Source organism: Gossypium hirsutum, chromosome D11, assembly GCF_007990345.1.
Source record: "Gossypium hirsutum isolate 1008001.06 chromosome D11, Gossypium_hirsutum_v2.1, whole genome shotgun sequence".
Taxonomy (NCBI): Eukaryota; Viridiplantae; Streptophyta; class Magnoliopsida; order Malvales; family Malvaceae; genus Gossypium; species Gossypium hirsutum.
This window is the reverse complement of record NC_053447.1, coordinates 31970252-31983026: the sequence shown is the minus strand read 5'-3', so window position 1 is coordinate 31983026 and position 12775 is coordinate 31970252. Positions and strand designations below refer to the sequence as shown.

The following is a 12775-nucleotide window of genomic DNA, read 5'->3' as shown; positions in this document are numbered from 1 at the left end:
TGAAAAGGGATGTATTATTGGTAAATAGGTTATATGATATAATTAAGATAGTGAATTGATTAAATGATTATTGTTTTATGAATGATGATGAAATGTTGAATTAAGTGAATTGAAATGTTATATGATTGAGATACGATATAACATGATAAATGTTGAACTTACCTTTTTTATATTTGATTTTCCATTATAGACAAACTTTACCAAGCTTAGTAACATGTAATGTATAATTATATCATAAGGTAAGTTACTTGGTTTTAAGTACCTGTGAACTTACTAAAGATTTGTGATGCTTACTCCCTTATTTCCTTTTTCCCTGTAGTGTCAACTTACGGAACGTGTCTGGCAGATCGTCGAAAATCTCACACTATCCCGGTATTGATTATGTAGTCTTTTGACTATATTAAGTCTTGGTTATGTGTGGCATGTGCTTAGGAGTTGTTTTGGTTTACTATATAGTGGTATGACTTGAACTCCTTGTTGGTGTGATTATGGCAAAAAAAAATATGCTTGTTGAAAACATATGCATTAGTAAATGGTTTGAATTGTGTATTTGGTATTTGAGATTATATTTTGAGTATGCAATTATATAGGCAATATGATATCATGATATAGATTAATTTGTTTGAAAGAGAGGTATATAATATTTGGCATGTGCCTGAGAGAGTTATGTGGTTGTATATGTTTGCTTCGAATGAATTTAACATTTTAAATGTTATGTGAATATGTATATAACTATAAATTTGGTAATGATCTTGGTATTTGGTAATCTTTGTTGATTGTTTAGGTATGTATGTTATAATGCTGATGTGGTGAATGAATGGTATGTATATGATAGGTTTGAATGAATTTGGTAAGGTATTGTGCATGCTTGAATGGTTGATATCGAATCATTATTATAAGGTGTTATAAATAGTTAAATGAGGTATGTTATGTTAATTGTTTTGAGGTGCCTTGAAGGGCATATGAGATTGTTTTGAATATGGTATTATGTTTGAATTTGAATTGTTGGATTCAGGTGCCAATTGTGGCATATTGGTTGTATGTTTGTAATAGATTGAATGATTTCTTTGCAGGTTATTTGTGTATCTATATGTATCTATGAGCTAAGATATAGATTTGGGCATGAAATGAATTTCTAAATTTGTGATTTTGACCATCTGGTAAAAGTATCGATACCAGGGACCAATGTATCGATACTTAACTAAATGAATAGTATTTTGAAAATGGCCGAATGCCAAAACCGTATCAATACCAATTATAATATCGATACCTACCATAAAAGTATCGATATTTTTTACTTTGGTATCGATACCTAGTTTCAAAGTTTTAAAAATTTTAAGATTGGTCTTTAATCATACTTGAATCTGTTAAACTGTTTTTGTATGCTCGATTTAGTCCCTACTTTACCAATAACTTCTACTATTCATGAATTTGGATTAATTTGATGATTTTAATTGAATTCAATGTTATAATTTGTGTATGAATATTTCAGTGTTTACTGTAGCATCATGTAACTCGGGTCCGACAACCGGGTCGGGTGAGGGGTGTTACAGAAACGCATTAAAACTAACTTCGAACATAAAATATAATAAGTAATGAAAACAACAAAAAGTTTCATAAAACACTTGAGAACAAAGCTCTTTATGTGTCAAAATAACTTAATTTGACGTATAGAAATATGATAGATCAGAAGCCATGACCCCTTGTGCCTCGTGGCACTTGCTGGGGTGCGTTGCCTTGAATGTCATTCGGTCACACGTCCGATTGGGGTGCGATGCCTCGGCCTCTCGTGTCATCCATTTATTTTTTCTCAACTTTCCATTTCATTTGGGTTATTAGCCTACTACGCTTTTTAGAGTTCCACAAAAAAACTTTTAATGTTACAAAGTGTCTAGTTTGTTTCCGGCTCACAAAAGTTTTCTAATTTTGTGAAAATAAAATTTAAAAAACTTGCGTGGAGATGATAATCCATGATCTAATTACAAATCCAAAAAAATTAAAAACCTAAATAAAATTGATATATCCCTAGGAACCACAACTTTTGTCAAAATTACTTTGTAAAAAAATATAAAATAATATATATACATTCATTCACATACATAATATCCCGAACATGCATATAATTAAATAATGTCACTTCTCATTAATTTTAACCAAACATAGGGTGAGAGATAAATTTGATATTTGGTTTATGCTATAAACATAGTAGGCTTTGATTCCAATTGTTAAAAAATTTTTGTTTAGAAATTGACTTTGTTGTATAGTAGAAAATTAAAGAATTTTATAAAACCGAGTGGTTGTATTATTTATAGCAATAAATTCTAACCAAATTAGTATTTACACTTTGAGTTGGATTGTTTAGTTCATTTCCCGACTATCGACCAAAACGATCTTCTCTGATATTATCGAACTCTAGTTTGCTTAGAGTGTGGGCTCTAAATTCACAAAACGATTGCATAGAATGAAAATTTTATTAATTTTCCCGCAAAAAAAATTAATTATCTCTTCAAAGAAAAAAAATATAAACTGAGCTATCAAGAATATATAATTGAACTTAGAATAAATTTCAACTATTTTCTAGCAGAGTAGCGGCGCTCAATATTCTTTTTTATGGATTAAGCTTTGTCCATTTATATAGAAAAAAAAACAAGAGTTATAGCTAAACAAAAGTTAAATAAATAATATTATTTTAATAGAAAAATACAAATACTAACTTACTGGAATACTTAGGGGCGGTGGCAACCCTAGTGGTGGCACCTAGGCTCTAGGATTAGGGTTGCCGTCCACTTCTTGCCAGATAGGCCTTCGAACTTTTCTCTTATTTTAGATGTAATTATATGTGTTATCTGATCTTTAAACTAACTCATATAATTTTACTAATCCAATAACTATTTTTCTATTTTCCCAAAATATTATTTATTAATTTAATTTAATTTAATTATTTTTTCAATTCAACCATTTTCTCAATCTAATTCTAATTCCATTAAAATCATGATGACTTCATTGTATTAGAATCTACGAGTAAATAAATTTAATTAACTTATTCACTAAAACCAAGGTTTTTAGAATGAGACAGATGGTTGAACAGGTCTAACCAGTTCGACTAGTTTGTCTAGTTCAATTAAAAAATCATTAAAAATAAAAAATATTAAAAAATTGATTCAACCGCCTAGTTCAACTAGTTTTTGTTTGGTTAAATCAGTTCATACTAGTTCCCAAGTCAACTGGTTCAAATGCCCTTTTAGATTGGTACTTCGGCCAAACAACCTTGACAAAAACTGAATGGTGACTGATTAATTTACTTTTCACTTTGAATTTCAATTATTTAATTACGATAAATTAAATAATAGATTGAAGAAATTAATTTAATTTCTAATTCATCTCTTGTGTATTACGAGAAAGCGCAATCATTGCGAATAGTGATACATGCGGTTTATTTCTCTAATTCATTGTTTTCATTTGTTCATCACATCGATTCATTTGCAAACTGTCTAGAGTTATACCAAGCTAGCGGAGATATCAATTAGACACATATAATTAGGGATCAAATAATTTGTAATTAAGTTCCGACTCTTCGTCTATTAATTACAATATTATTTAGTCTTGAAGTCATTCCACTATATTACCTTGATTAAGCTCTCCCTTATTATATACCATTACGAAAGCAACTAATTATCTAGTGCTTGTCCAATGATCTTATCATGATTGTGTTACCCTCATAGGATATCCTTAATTTTTTTGAATTAAAATTCATTCACCCAATATGATTATATTTTACCTCATGGTGGTAACCATTATTCTTCTTTCATGAAAAAGTCAATTACTAGCATATAGTAATTAAATCATTCATTCTATACAAATGACCTATGGTCACGTTATTTTTTCATCTATTATGTAATGTCGATAAGAGGATATCATTACCCTTTATTGGGCTATGAATTTTGCTATTATAAGTAAAGCTAAGTTATGTTTAAGTTGAATACCCAATGTACCGACTTTCGGCTCTATTACCAATTAAACTCAGACTTTCAATATATCAAAGTATACGAGTCACGCACACAAAGTTTGTCACTTACTCAGTATTGAGCTAAGCCACACTATGAACGTCACAAGTGAATAAATACATAAATTAATCTAGTATGTATTTTACTTGGATCCTGTCCGATGTACTATTAGTCCAAAAAATCACATTCATGTCTTTGTCTTTGTCTTTGTCTTTGGTGAGTCATCAGCTCCAATACTTAAGATAGAGTACTCCCTAATTGAACTTGATAGATGACATAATAGTATTTTAATTAATTTGCCTAATTTCGGTTAGATTAAGGATAGTTTAGATTATCTACTAATATAAGTTGTCTTCTTGCATTATGATCCAACCACTTAATGCAACTTAATATTAGTTAAACGCTAGATAATCATTAATGTAACACCCCAAACCCGGCCTAGACGTTATGGCCGAATGTGATCAATTTTACAAGGTAGTGCTTTTCGAAAAATATGTTGTCGCTAAATCCCCTTTTCTATTTAACCATTTTTTTCATTATCCTATGTTAATTTCAAATCGTGTCGTTTGTTTCTAAAATATTATTCATTTACAAATCGTTATTCAATTTCAACACGTCTTTTTTATTGCGGAAGCTTTTAAACAGTTTGCGTATTCGTGGTATTTTTGATAAAACATTATTTTCATTTGAAAACCCGAGTTTTACTTAACACTAGCAGATTTAAATCATAAAATCGTATAAAATCTAAATTTAAACCAAAATCCGTAAAGGCCATAATTACAGCAAAATAATCCCAAATAAAAGCAAAATCATAAATAGGTAATAAACAGTGTAAAAGAAGTCGTGTGGCCACCACTGAGTCCTCCGCCGCACCGATCCGCCTAAATCTGGGGATTACCTATACAGATTAAATAGAAGCGGTGAGTTTATGTAAACTCAATGTAATCCCCATACAAATGAACAGACAGTAAACAGATAATCGCAGTCTGGGCTTAAGCTCTTTTCAGTATCAGTATCAGTCCAATTTGGGTCTTAGCCCATCTCAATACAAAAACAGTCATGCAGTAGGGCTTTAGCCCATTATAGTATCAATAGCAGTAACAGATATGCAGTCACAAAAATCCTACCCATCCAGCTTCTACACACCATCTCCGTCCTACCCTACACTCCATGTGGGGATATAATCAACCCACCCATCCTTACACTCCTAGTACCGGATGCGGCACTAGACAGTAGTTTGCAGCTGAGCTGCCAGTAAATTAGGCTCGAGGCCTTTCAGTACACTTCCTCCAAACATTATAATCCTCCACCCCAATGCAATGCAATATACAGATATGACATGCTATAACATAATATCATGCATGTAAACAGGCATACAGTATCAAATCAGTGGGACATCATCAGGCTTAATCATATCAATCATACAGTAATTTCAGTCGATTAGGGGTTTAGGTAAGCTTACCGACCCTACAGTAGGTCCACAGTCGACTTGGGCGACCCGTGCAACCTTAGCAGTAAAACAGTGAAAATGAGCCTACAAGCCCATGTGGCCCACATGACCCAAATTAGCCTTGGCCTCGTGATCCATTTTAATGTAACCCGTGCTAGTTAATTATTCATATGTGTTTCCACTATTTACTTATATGATCCTTCAAAGTTGTCTACTTGAGTCACTGTTACTAAATTATTTGTATCTTAAGTTATAGAATTTTGAATTAAGATCCACAAATTTTCCCTAAAACTAGACTCATATATCTTTTTACCATAAAATTTTCAGAATTTTTGGTTTATCCAATAAGTACAGTTTATTCTTTAAATTTTCCCCTATTCTGCTATATGACAGTCTCGACCTTTCTGTACTAAAAATAAATTCTATTCTTGTACAAAATTTGGATGATGTTCCCGTTTGTTTCTATTGAAAGTAGACTCATTCAGAATTTTAAACATATAAATTTTAACCCATAATTATTTTTATATAATTTTTAATAATTTTCCAAAATTAGAATTGGGGATTCTGAAATCATTTTGACCCTGTCTCACTAAAATTCAAATATCTCATAATATGAAATTCTTTTGCTTACTTCATTTCTTCTATGAGAAACTAGACTCAAATATATTTAATCCCATATTTTTTCATTCTAATTCGATTTTCAAAATTTATGGTGATTTTTCAAAGTTAGCCTACTGTTGTTATCCAAACAACAAGCAATTTTGGCTTTTCGGCAAATCCCTTATTTTTGTGTTTCGGGTACACACCTGGTTTTGTTTGATGCTAAAACAGTCCCCGAGCACTCCAAAACCTATAATTGAATAAATAACACCATAATAAGTCTTACCTCATGATTAATCAAAATACCAAAACCAAACACTCGCCCATAAAACGATGAACACTTACCGCAAAACTTCAAATCGGTACGTTTACGAAAATCACGATGAGAGCCTTAATTTTCGCGAAATGCTGCTGCCAACCCCCAGAACTAGACTATTGAACACAAAATAATATCTTAAAATGATACCTAATAACTTACTGAATTTGCACGAGTGCTGCTTAATGCTACGAAATCAAGAGGAAAGAATGGTTTAGGGGGAACAAGGGAATTTCGGCAGTAGAGGAAAGAAAAGAAAAGATATTCGAGTAAGAAGCAAAGAAGAAAAAAAATCGGTAGAGATGGGGGAGAGAAAATGTCAGAAAGAAGAAGAGAAAAACGAGTCTCTTTTTTTTCGAAAAAGGAAAAAGTGATCAGATTTTGGATATTCTCCCCCATATCCTCTAATTCACTCCTAAAATCGATCTCTCACTTCCCACTACACATGTACCACTCAGAAACCCAGTTCAGCACAACTTTTGCCGAAATTAGGAGCAAAAAATGCAACCTTTGTCGTCCCAAAGATTTGAACTCATGACCTCCCTCACACTAACACTCCACTTATCCACCAAACCAGCAAACTTTTACTTAAAAGCCTACTAACTAAAGAATTTGCCCAAGTCCTAGCTTAAACTTAGGACCTCCCAAACACTCCCAGAATGCATAACCACTAAAGCTGACATATGTTTGTGTCACACATTCACAATACCCAAAATTAAAATTTTGGGGCGTTACAATTAATCTAATATTTGCTATCATTTTTAATATCCATAGTTTTATTTCCGGGAATTTAATCCCTCTACTTTTCAAAATTTAAAATTTAGATCCATTTGTTAACATCTTTAAAATCCTTATGTTAAATTTGATGGTGTGACATTTTAAAATTAAAAAAAAAAGTACTCTATTGGTATCCATGTAACAAAAAATGACATTGTAATGGACTTGAATTTAATAGAGAATTATGACGGTGTTCACAATTCTTAAAAATTCACCTCAACATATCAGAATAAAATATTTAGACTAACTAATGACATTATAAAAGTTGAGGTACCCAAGTTATGTCAAAATTAAAATATAGAGATTAAGTCTCAAATTTAAGCAAAATATAGGGATCGAAACTAAAATTTAACCATTCTCATATAAACTTAAACAAGTAGAAGGATTAGAATTGAAATTTAGTGTAACACCCTTATATCCAACCCGATTACAGGATTAAGTATAAAAGTGCTACATTGGTTTTCAGAAACTATAATAATAATATCTAAATAAGATAACATTTTAATTTGTACATATTAGTTTCGTTATTTCAGTATATATATATTTATTGGTATTTGGGATAAGCCGAAATAAATTTTTTTAACCATTCTTGCATTTAGTGCAATTTACTAAAGTGAAATAAGGGCCATTGTGAAAAATGGGGAACACAATTATGTAGATTTCAAAACCGTGTTTAAGTTTGAAATTCAAGGGACAATTTACCAAATTAATTCCTAAATTTACCTAATTTAACCCTTTTTCAAATCTCAAAATTTTAAGCCAATTTAATTCAATTGTAAATCGTAATTAAGCATTTTAAAATCTAATTTTCTTATATCACATAATTAACATTTAAACTATTTCACATGAATTAAGCAAACATCGAGTTTCACATTTGAGTCCCATCACAGTCAACCTTAATACACACACCTAGGTACATGCCATTTACTGAAACGACAGAAATTAATACTTTACCCCTTTCTCGGATCCACTAATGTGATGAGATGAGGTGCCTTCAATCTTCAAAGATCATTTTCTTCTACTTTTAACCTATGCGTATAAACATGCGTTAAGCTATTGCTAGCTTAGTAAGTACAACTATTATTTAGATCATAATCTATATTATAAATTATAACTTATTTATTATCACTACACAAAATCATTTAAATGACCTGCTTGTATTCATCATACATAATTTCCCAATCAATTCACTTTTCTTTTTTTTACATTTAGGTCCACATTTATTATTTACTCATTAAATATCAACTAAACATATTGATTTAATTATCATCTATATAATACTAGAATCACATGATTTATTTTAAATTCTCATTTACTCCACTTAGCTAAAATTTCTTATAATTTACTTTACTTATTTCAACCATATATTTTCTTTTTTTTTTTCTCAATTTCATAACTTTTCAACACATATAATTTATATGATTCAGTAATCACTAAAATAGTTTTGTACCTTTTTCGTAGGCCCAGTAGACTTAATAGAACACACAGGATATACGAAACAGAACAGAACACCGTCGAAGCAGATAACAGAACACCGCTAAAGTGGATGATAGAACACCACTGAAGCGAATAAACAGAGAGCACAAATGTGCTAATCAGAGAGCACTGGCGTGCTAATAATCAGAGAGCACTAACGTGCTAATAATCAGAGCGCACTAAGATTCCTTAATGGCATGCCACTAATTGCAATAGTTCTTATCTCGTCTACTTGGGTAAATCATAACATACACATGTCACTTTTACACTTTTTACCATTTAATCCTTATAACAATACTTCGTACAATTATATCTTCCTCTTTCATTAACACATGTAACTTGTCTCAATATTTAATAATCTTCCATAATTTCAATAATAATTTTGATTATACATTTCACCTATCACTTTTACTTACTTTACAATTTAGACCTCATCATGACATGTCATGTAACAATATCTTTTTCTTATTATCATATTTATATATTATTCTTAGTCCTTAGGTCATCAATTCGCTAAATAGAACTTTCGTATCTTTTTAATACATGTAGCATGTTTCGCTATTTAATATAATTTCCATAATTCATCATTTATTCATATCTTATCTACCTTATACTACTTTTACATTTTTAACAAATTTTAGTCTCTGTAATGATAGTTTATTTAACATTATTTTCCACTAACAATAACACATGTATCATATCTCATATTTATTAATCTTCCATAATTTACTATTAATTCTTATTATCTATATTTTTCATATATCACTTTTACACACTTTACTATATAATCCCTTTCTTTCTCATATTTTATTATATAATCCCACAACATTACCACATCAATCTACTCATCAATTATATACATATATCATTTCATACACTTATTTTATTATTTATAAAAATTATAGTTCTATTAACTTTTGCACCTCTTATGAATTAATCCTTTGTACACTTTTAATCTTTTCCTTACTTTTCTTTAATTTTCTCTATTACATTTTACTTAATCAATTCATCATACTAATATACTCAATAATTATCACATATTATTCTTTAATTATATAATATGTAAATTTCTAATTAACACTATATCTAGATTTATCCTCAACAAATTTTACTTAATAATTCATCACATATTTAAAATAAACAAAACTTTAGTTGTACTTACAACTCAAAATATGGAATCAAGCTTTCCTCCTCTTCTTCCTCCTTTAGCTCCTCATTTGCTTTAACTCTTTACTTGTTTCTCACTTCCCTTCACTTTTCTTCATTTTTCCATATCAAAATACACAATATTTGCACATTAAAATCATATTCACATATCATATTTCATGTTTTTCAAATAAAACTAACATGTATTTCAAGAGAAGTTTAACTTTCTTACCTTAATCACTTGTATTCAACACTAATGGTTGTTTTATCTCTCCTCCAAGACAAGTATGGATGCATTTCTTTTAATAGTTGGGTAGTTACTACACTTCTCAACTAATTTTACTCACTAATCTTGAAGAAATTTGGAAGAAAATAGCTTGATTGATTTGTATTTGATGAAAATGACTAAATTGAAAAAAAAGTTAAATGGTGTAAAAATGGTGGCTGACGTGAAACACTATGGCTGATAGCTTTTTATAGCCATTTCATCCTTTCTTTTCTCCATTTCTCTAGTTTCTTCCATCAATTTATCTCTACAAAAATATCTTTTTATGTTATTTACCATCTTGCCCTATCCACTTAATTACAATTAAGTCATTACTTTTTCATACTTATCTTTTTAATTCTTTTACCATTTTACCCTTTCACTTTTTCTATAATAACACCCATGTGTCCTATTTTTTGGTATATTTTCACCTCTAGTCTCTCCTTCTTTTTCATCAATTTAATTTAATCCTTCAACACTCAATTTTCTCACCTTGTCCCAATATTTTCCATAAATTTAATCGTTTCCCCAAATAAATTTATATTAATATTTATACTTTTCCTAATATCTTATGCACCTATCTTTTATGTCCCATAACTCTTTAAATTTCTAATTTGACTTTTCTCAAAATTTCGACAAATTTATTGTATATTTATCACTGTTCAAGACTCTAAAAATTTTTGGGGATGTTACATTTATTCATTATTTTCTCAGTTCAAAAGATAAAAAAAAAAGAATGGACAAGTGCCTAAATTATGTCAAGATTGAAATATAGAAATTAAATCTCAAATTTGAGAAAAATATAATATCAAAACTAAAATTTAACCATTCTTATATAATCTTTAAAAATAGAGGGGTTAGAATTGAAATTTAGCCGTTATTTTCTCATGCCAAAAGAAAAGAAAAAAAGAATTGGGAGATGTCTTATATAATCTTAAAAAAGTATAGGAATTAAAACTGAAATTTAACCATTATTTTCTCATATAAAAAAAACAATGAACAAATATCTTTTGGCCTTCTTTTTATATATAGTAATGTAGATATTAGATGTCAAATTTGAGCGAAATATAAGTATCGAAATGAAATTTAATCATTCTTATATAGTTTTTTTTAAATAAAGGAATTAAATCAGAAAATTAGCCATTATTTTCTCATGTGAAAGAAAAGAATGGACATGTATCTTTTTACAAAGGCCTTAGGGCTTAACTTTTATACGGTAAGTATAGATTTTTTTGATGCAAAAGATAAGAATGGAAAAATATCTTTTAAGGAAGGCCTTAGGCCTATCTTTTATATAGTAGTATAGATGTGGATGATTTTCATATGTTTCCTCGACCTAAGACTGAAAGTATATTGTAAATAATGTGTCTTTAAGCCCGAAGCCACTAAACCTGCTTTCTAACAAAAGTAGGATAGTATATAGGCCTTGGTCATGTTAGATCTCATGTAATTGGACCACTTTCGATCTTTCAATCCTCATTCCACGTCTCCAATCAATCTTTGATTTTTGGGCTATCTCACTAAAGAGGAATGGGTCCATCCTACTTCAAATCAATCAGATCTTAGGTATTGCTTTTACCATTAAACTAGTGCTAAGTCCCTCACCTATGTCCGGGGATTTATAACTTATTTTTATAATTTCTTTCAATATTATTTAAATTATATATCATTAACATTAAAATTAATATATTTATATTCTATTACTTATTAAGATTAAACTTATGATAATTGTTTAGAATCTTATAAATATTAAATTAGCTTGCAAGTCAATGTGCAAACAAATTATTTTAAATACATTACTCTTTTAAAAGTGTTACCATTATGTGTCTTGCGACCCAGTCCAACTAGTGACCCGATTACCCGAACATGGCGACCCAACTTGGAAACCTGAATAGCTCGTCATCCCCTGTTCGCCTGATGGCCACGGTTCGCCACTCCCTCACAGCTCGCCACTTCACCAAGTAGCTAATCCGTAATTCGCCATTTCCCTATTCACTGGTTGGTCAGTTTGCGACTCTCCAACTTCACCTCCCAACTTGTTGTTCCCCAACTCGCTTACTCACGACAAGGCCCCTTTAGAGATACCTCTGAGGTTACATGTCAAACCTAAAGGGGTAATGTGTCGTTGTGCATGACACCTAGTTATCCCCTAGCACGTCCCATTAGGGAACTCTGCCTTATAAATATGAAGATAGTTTCCATGAGAAGGGAACCAGAGAGAAAGCCTTCAAGAATTGGTGCGATGACTGTGGACACATTTTATGGACACATTTTCGACCATCAGAGTAAGAAAAAAATTGATATGGCTCACCCGAATGAGAGATTCTCGACCCAACTGTCTTTACGCTAGAACACGAAATATGAGACCAGTGACCATCTGCTAGAGTTTGATTTTTTCGGCGACTAGTTTGCCAACTGACTGGAAAACCTTTGCAACTCGAGCCAGCAGGACACCCACTGGGCTTTCAACCTAAATTTCCCCTTATATCAAGAAAATCCTAACACTTTCGACCAAGGGACCTCTTAGTAGCAACTTACAAATTTGCATGACTAAGTACGCATGTTAAAGGAACAAATGTTGCAATAGAGTGTAAGGTATGAGCAACATTAACTTTTTCATCAGGAGTAGCTTAGGAAAAATGAGGAAACGATTCAGAGAATGTGATCGGGCCATTCCGACCACCATCACAACATTGTGCCCTTGCAAGAGGAGGGCTACAATGTACATGCAAGGCCACGGC

General features: G+C 30.9%; 1 long non-coding RNA gene across 1 annotated transcript; it reads right to left on the bottom strand.

Moving 5' to 3' along the window:
• Window positions 1-6270: 6270 nt before the first annotated feature.
• LOC121223072 (uncharacterized) lies at window positions 6271-10248 on the bottom strand. The gene is made up of 3 exons (XR_005920429.1): window positions 10002-10248; window positions 9786-9882; window positions 6271-8707 (listed from the first exon to the last, which is right to left on the bottom strand). It is a non-coding gene; the product is annotated as an uncharacterized lncRNA (long non-coding RNA).
• Window positions 10249-12775: the final 2527 nt, after the last annotated feature.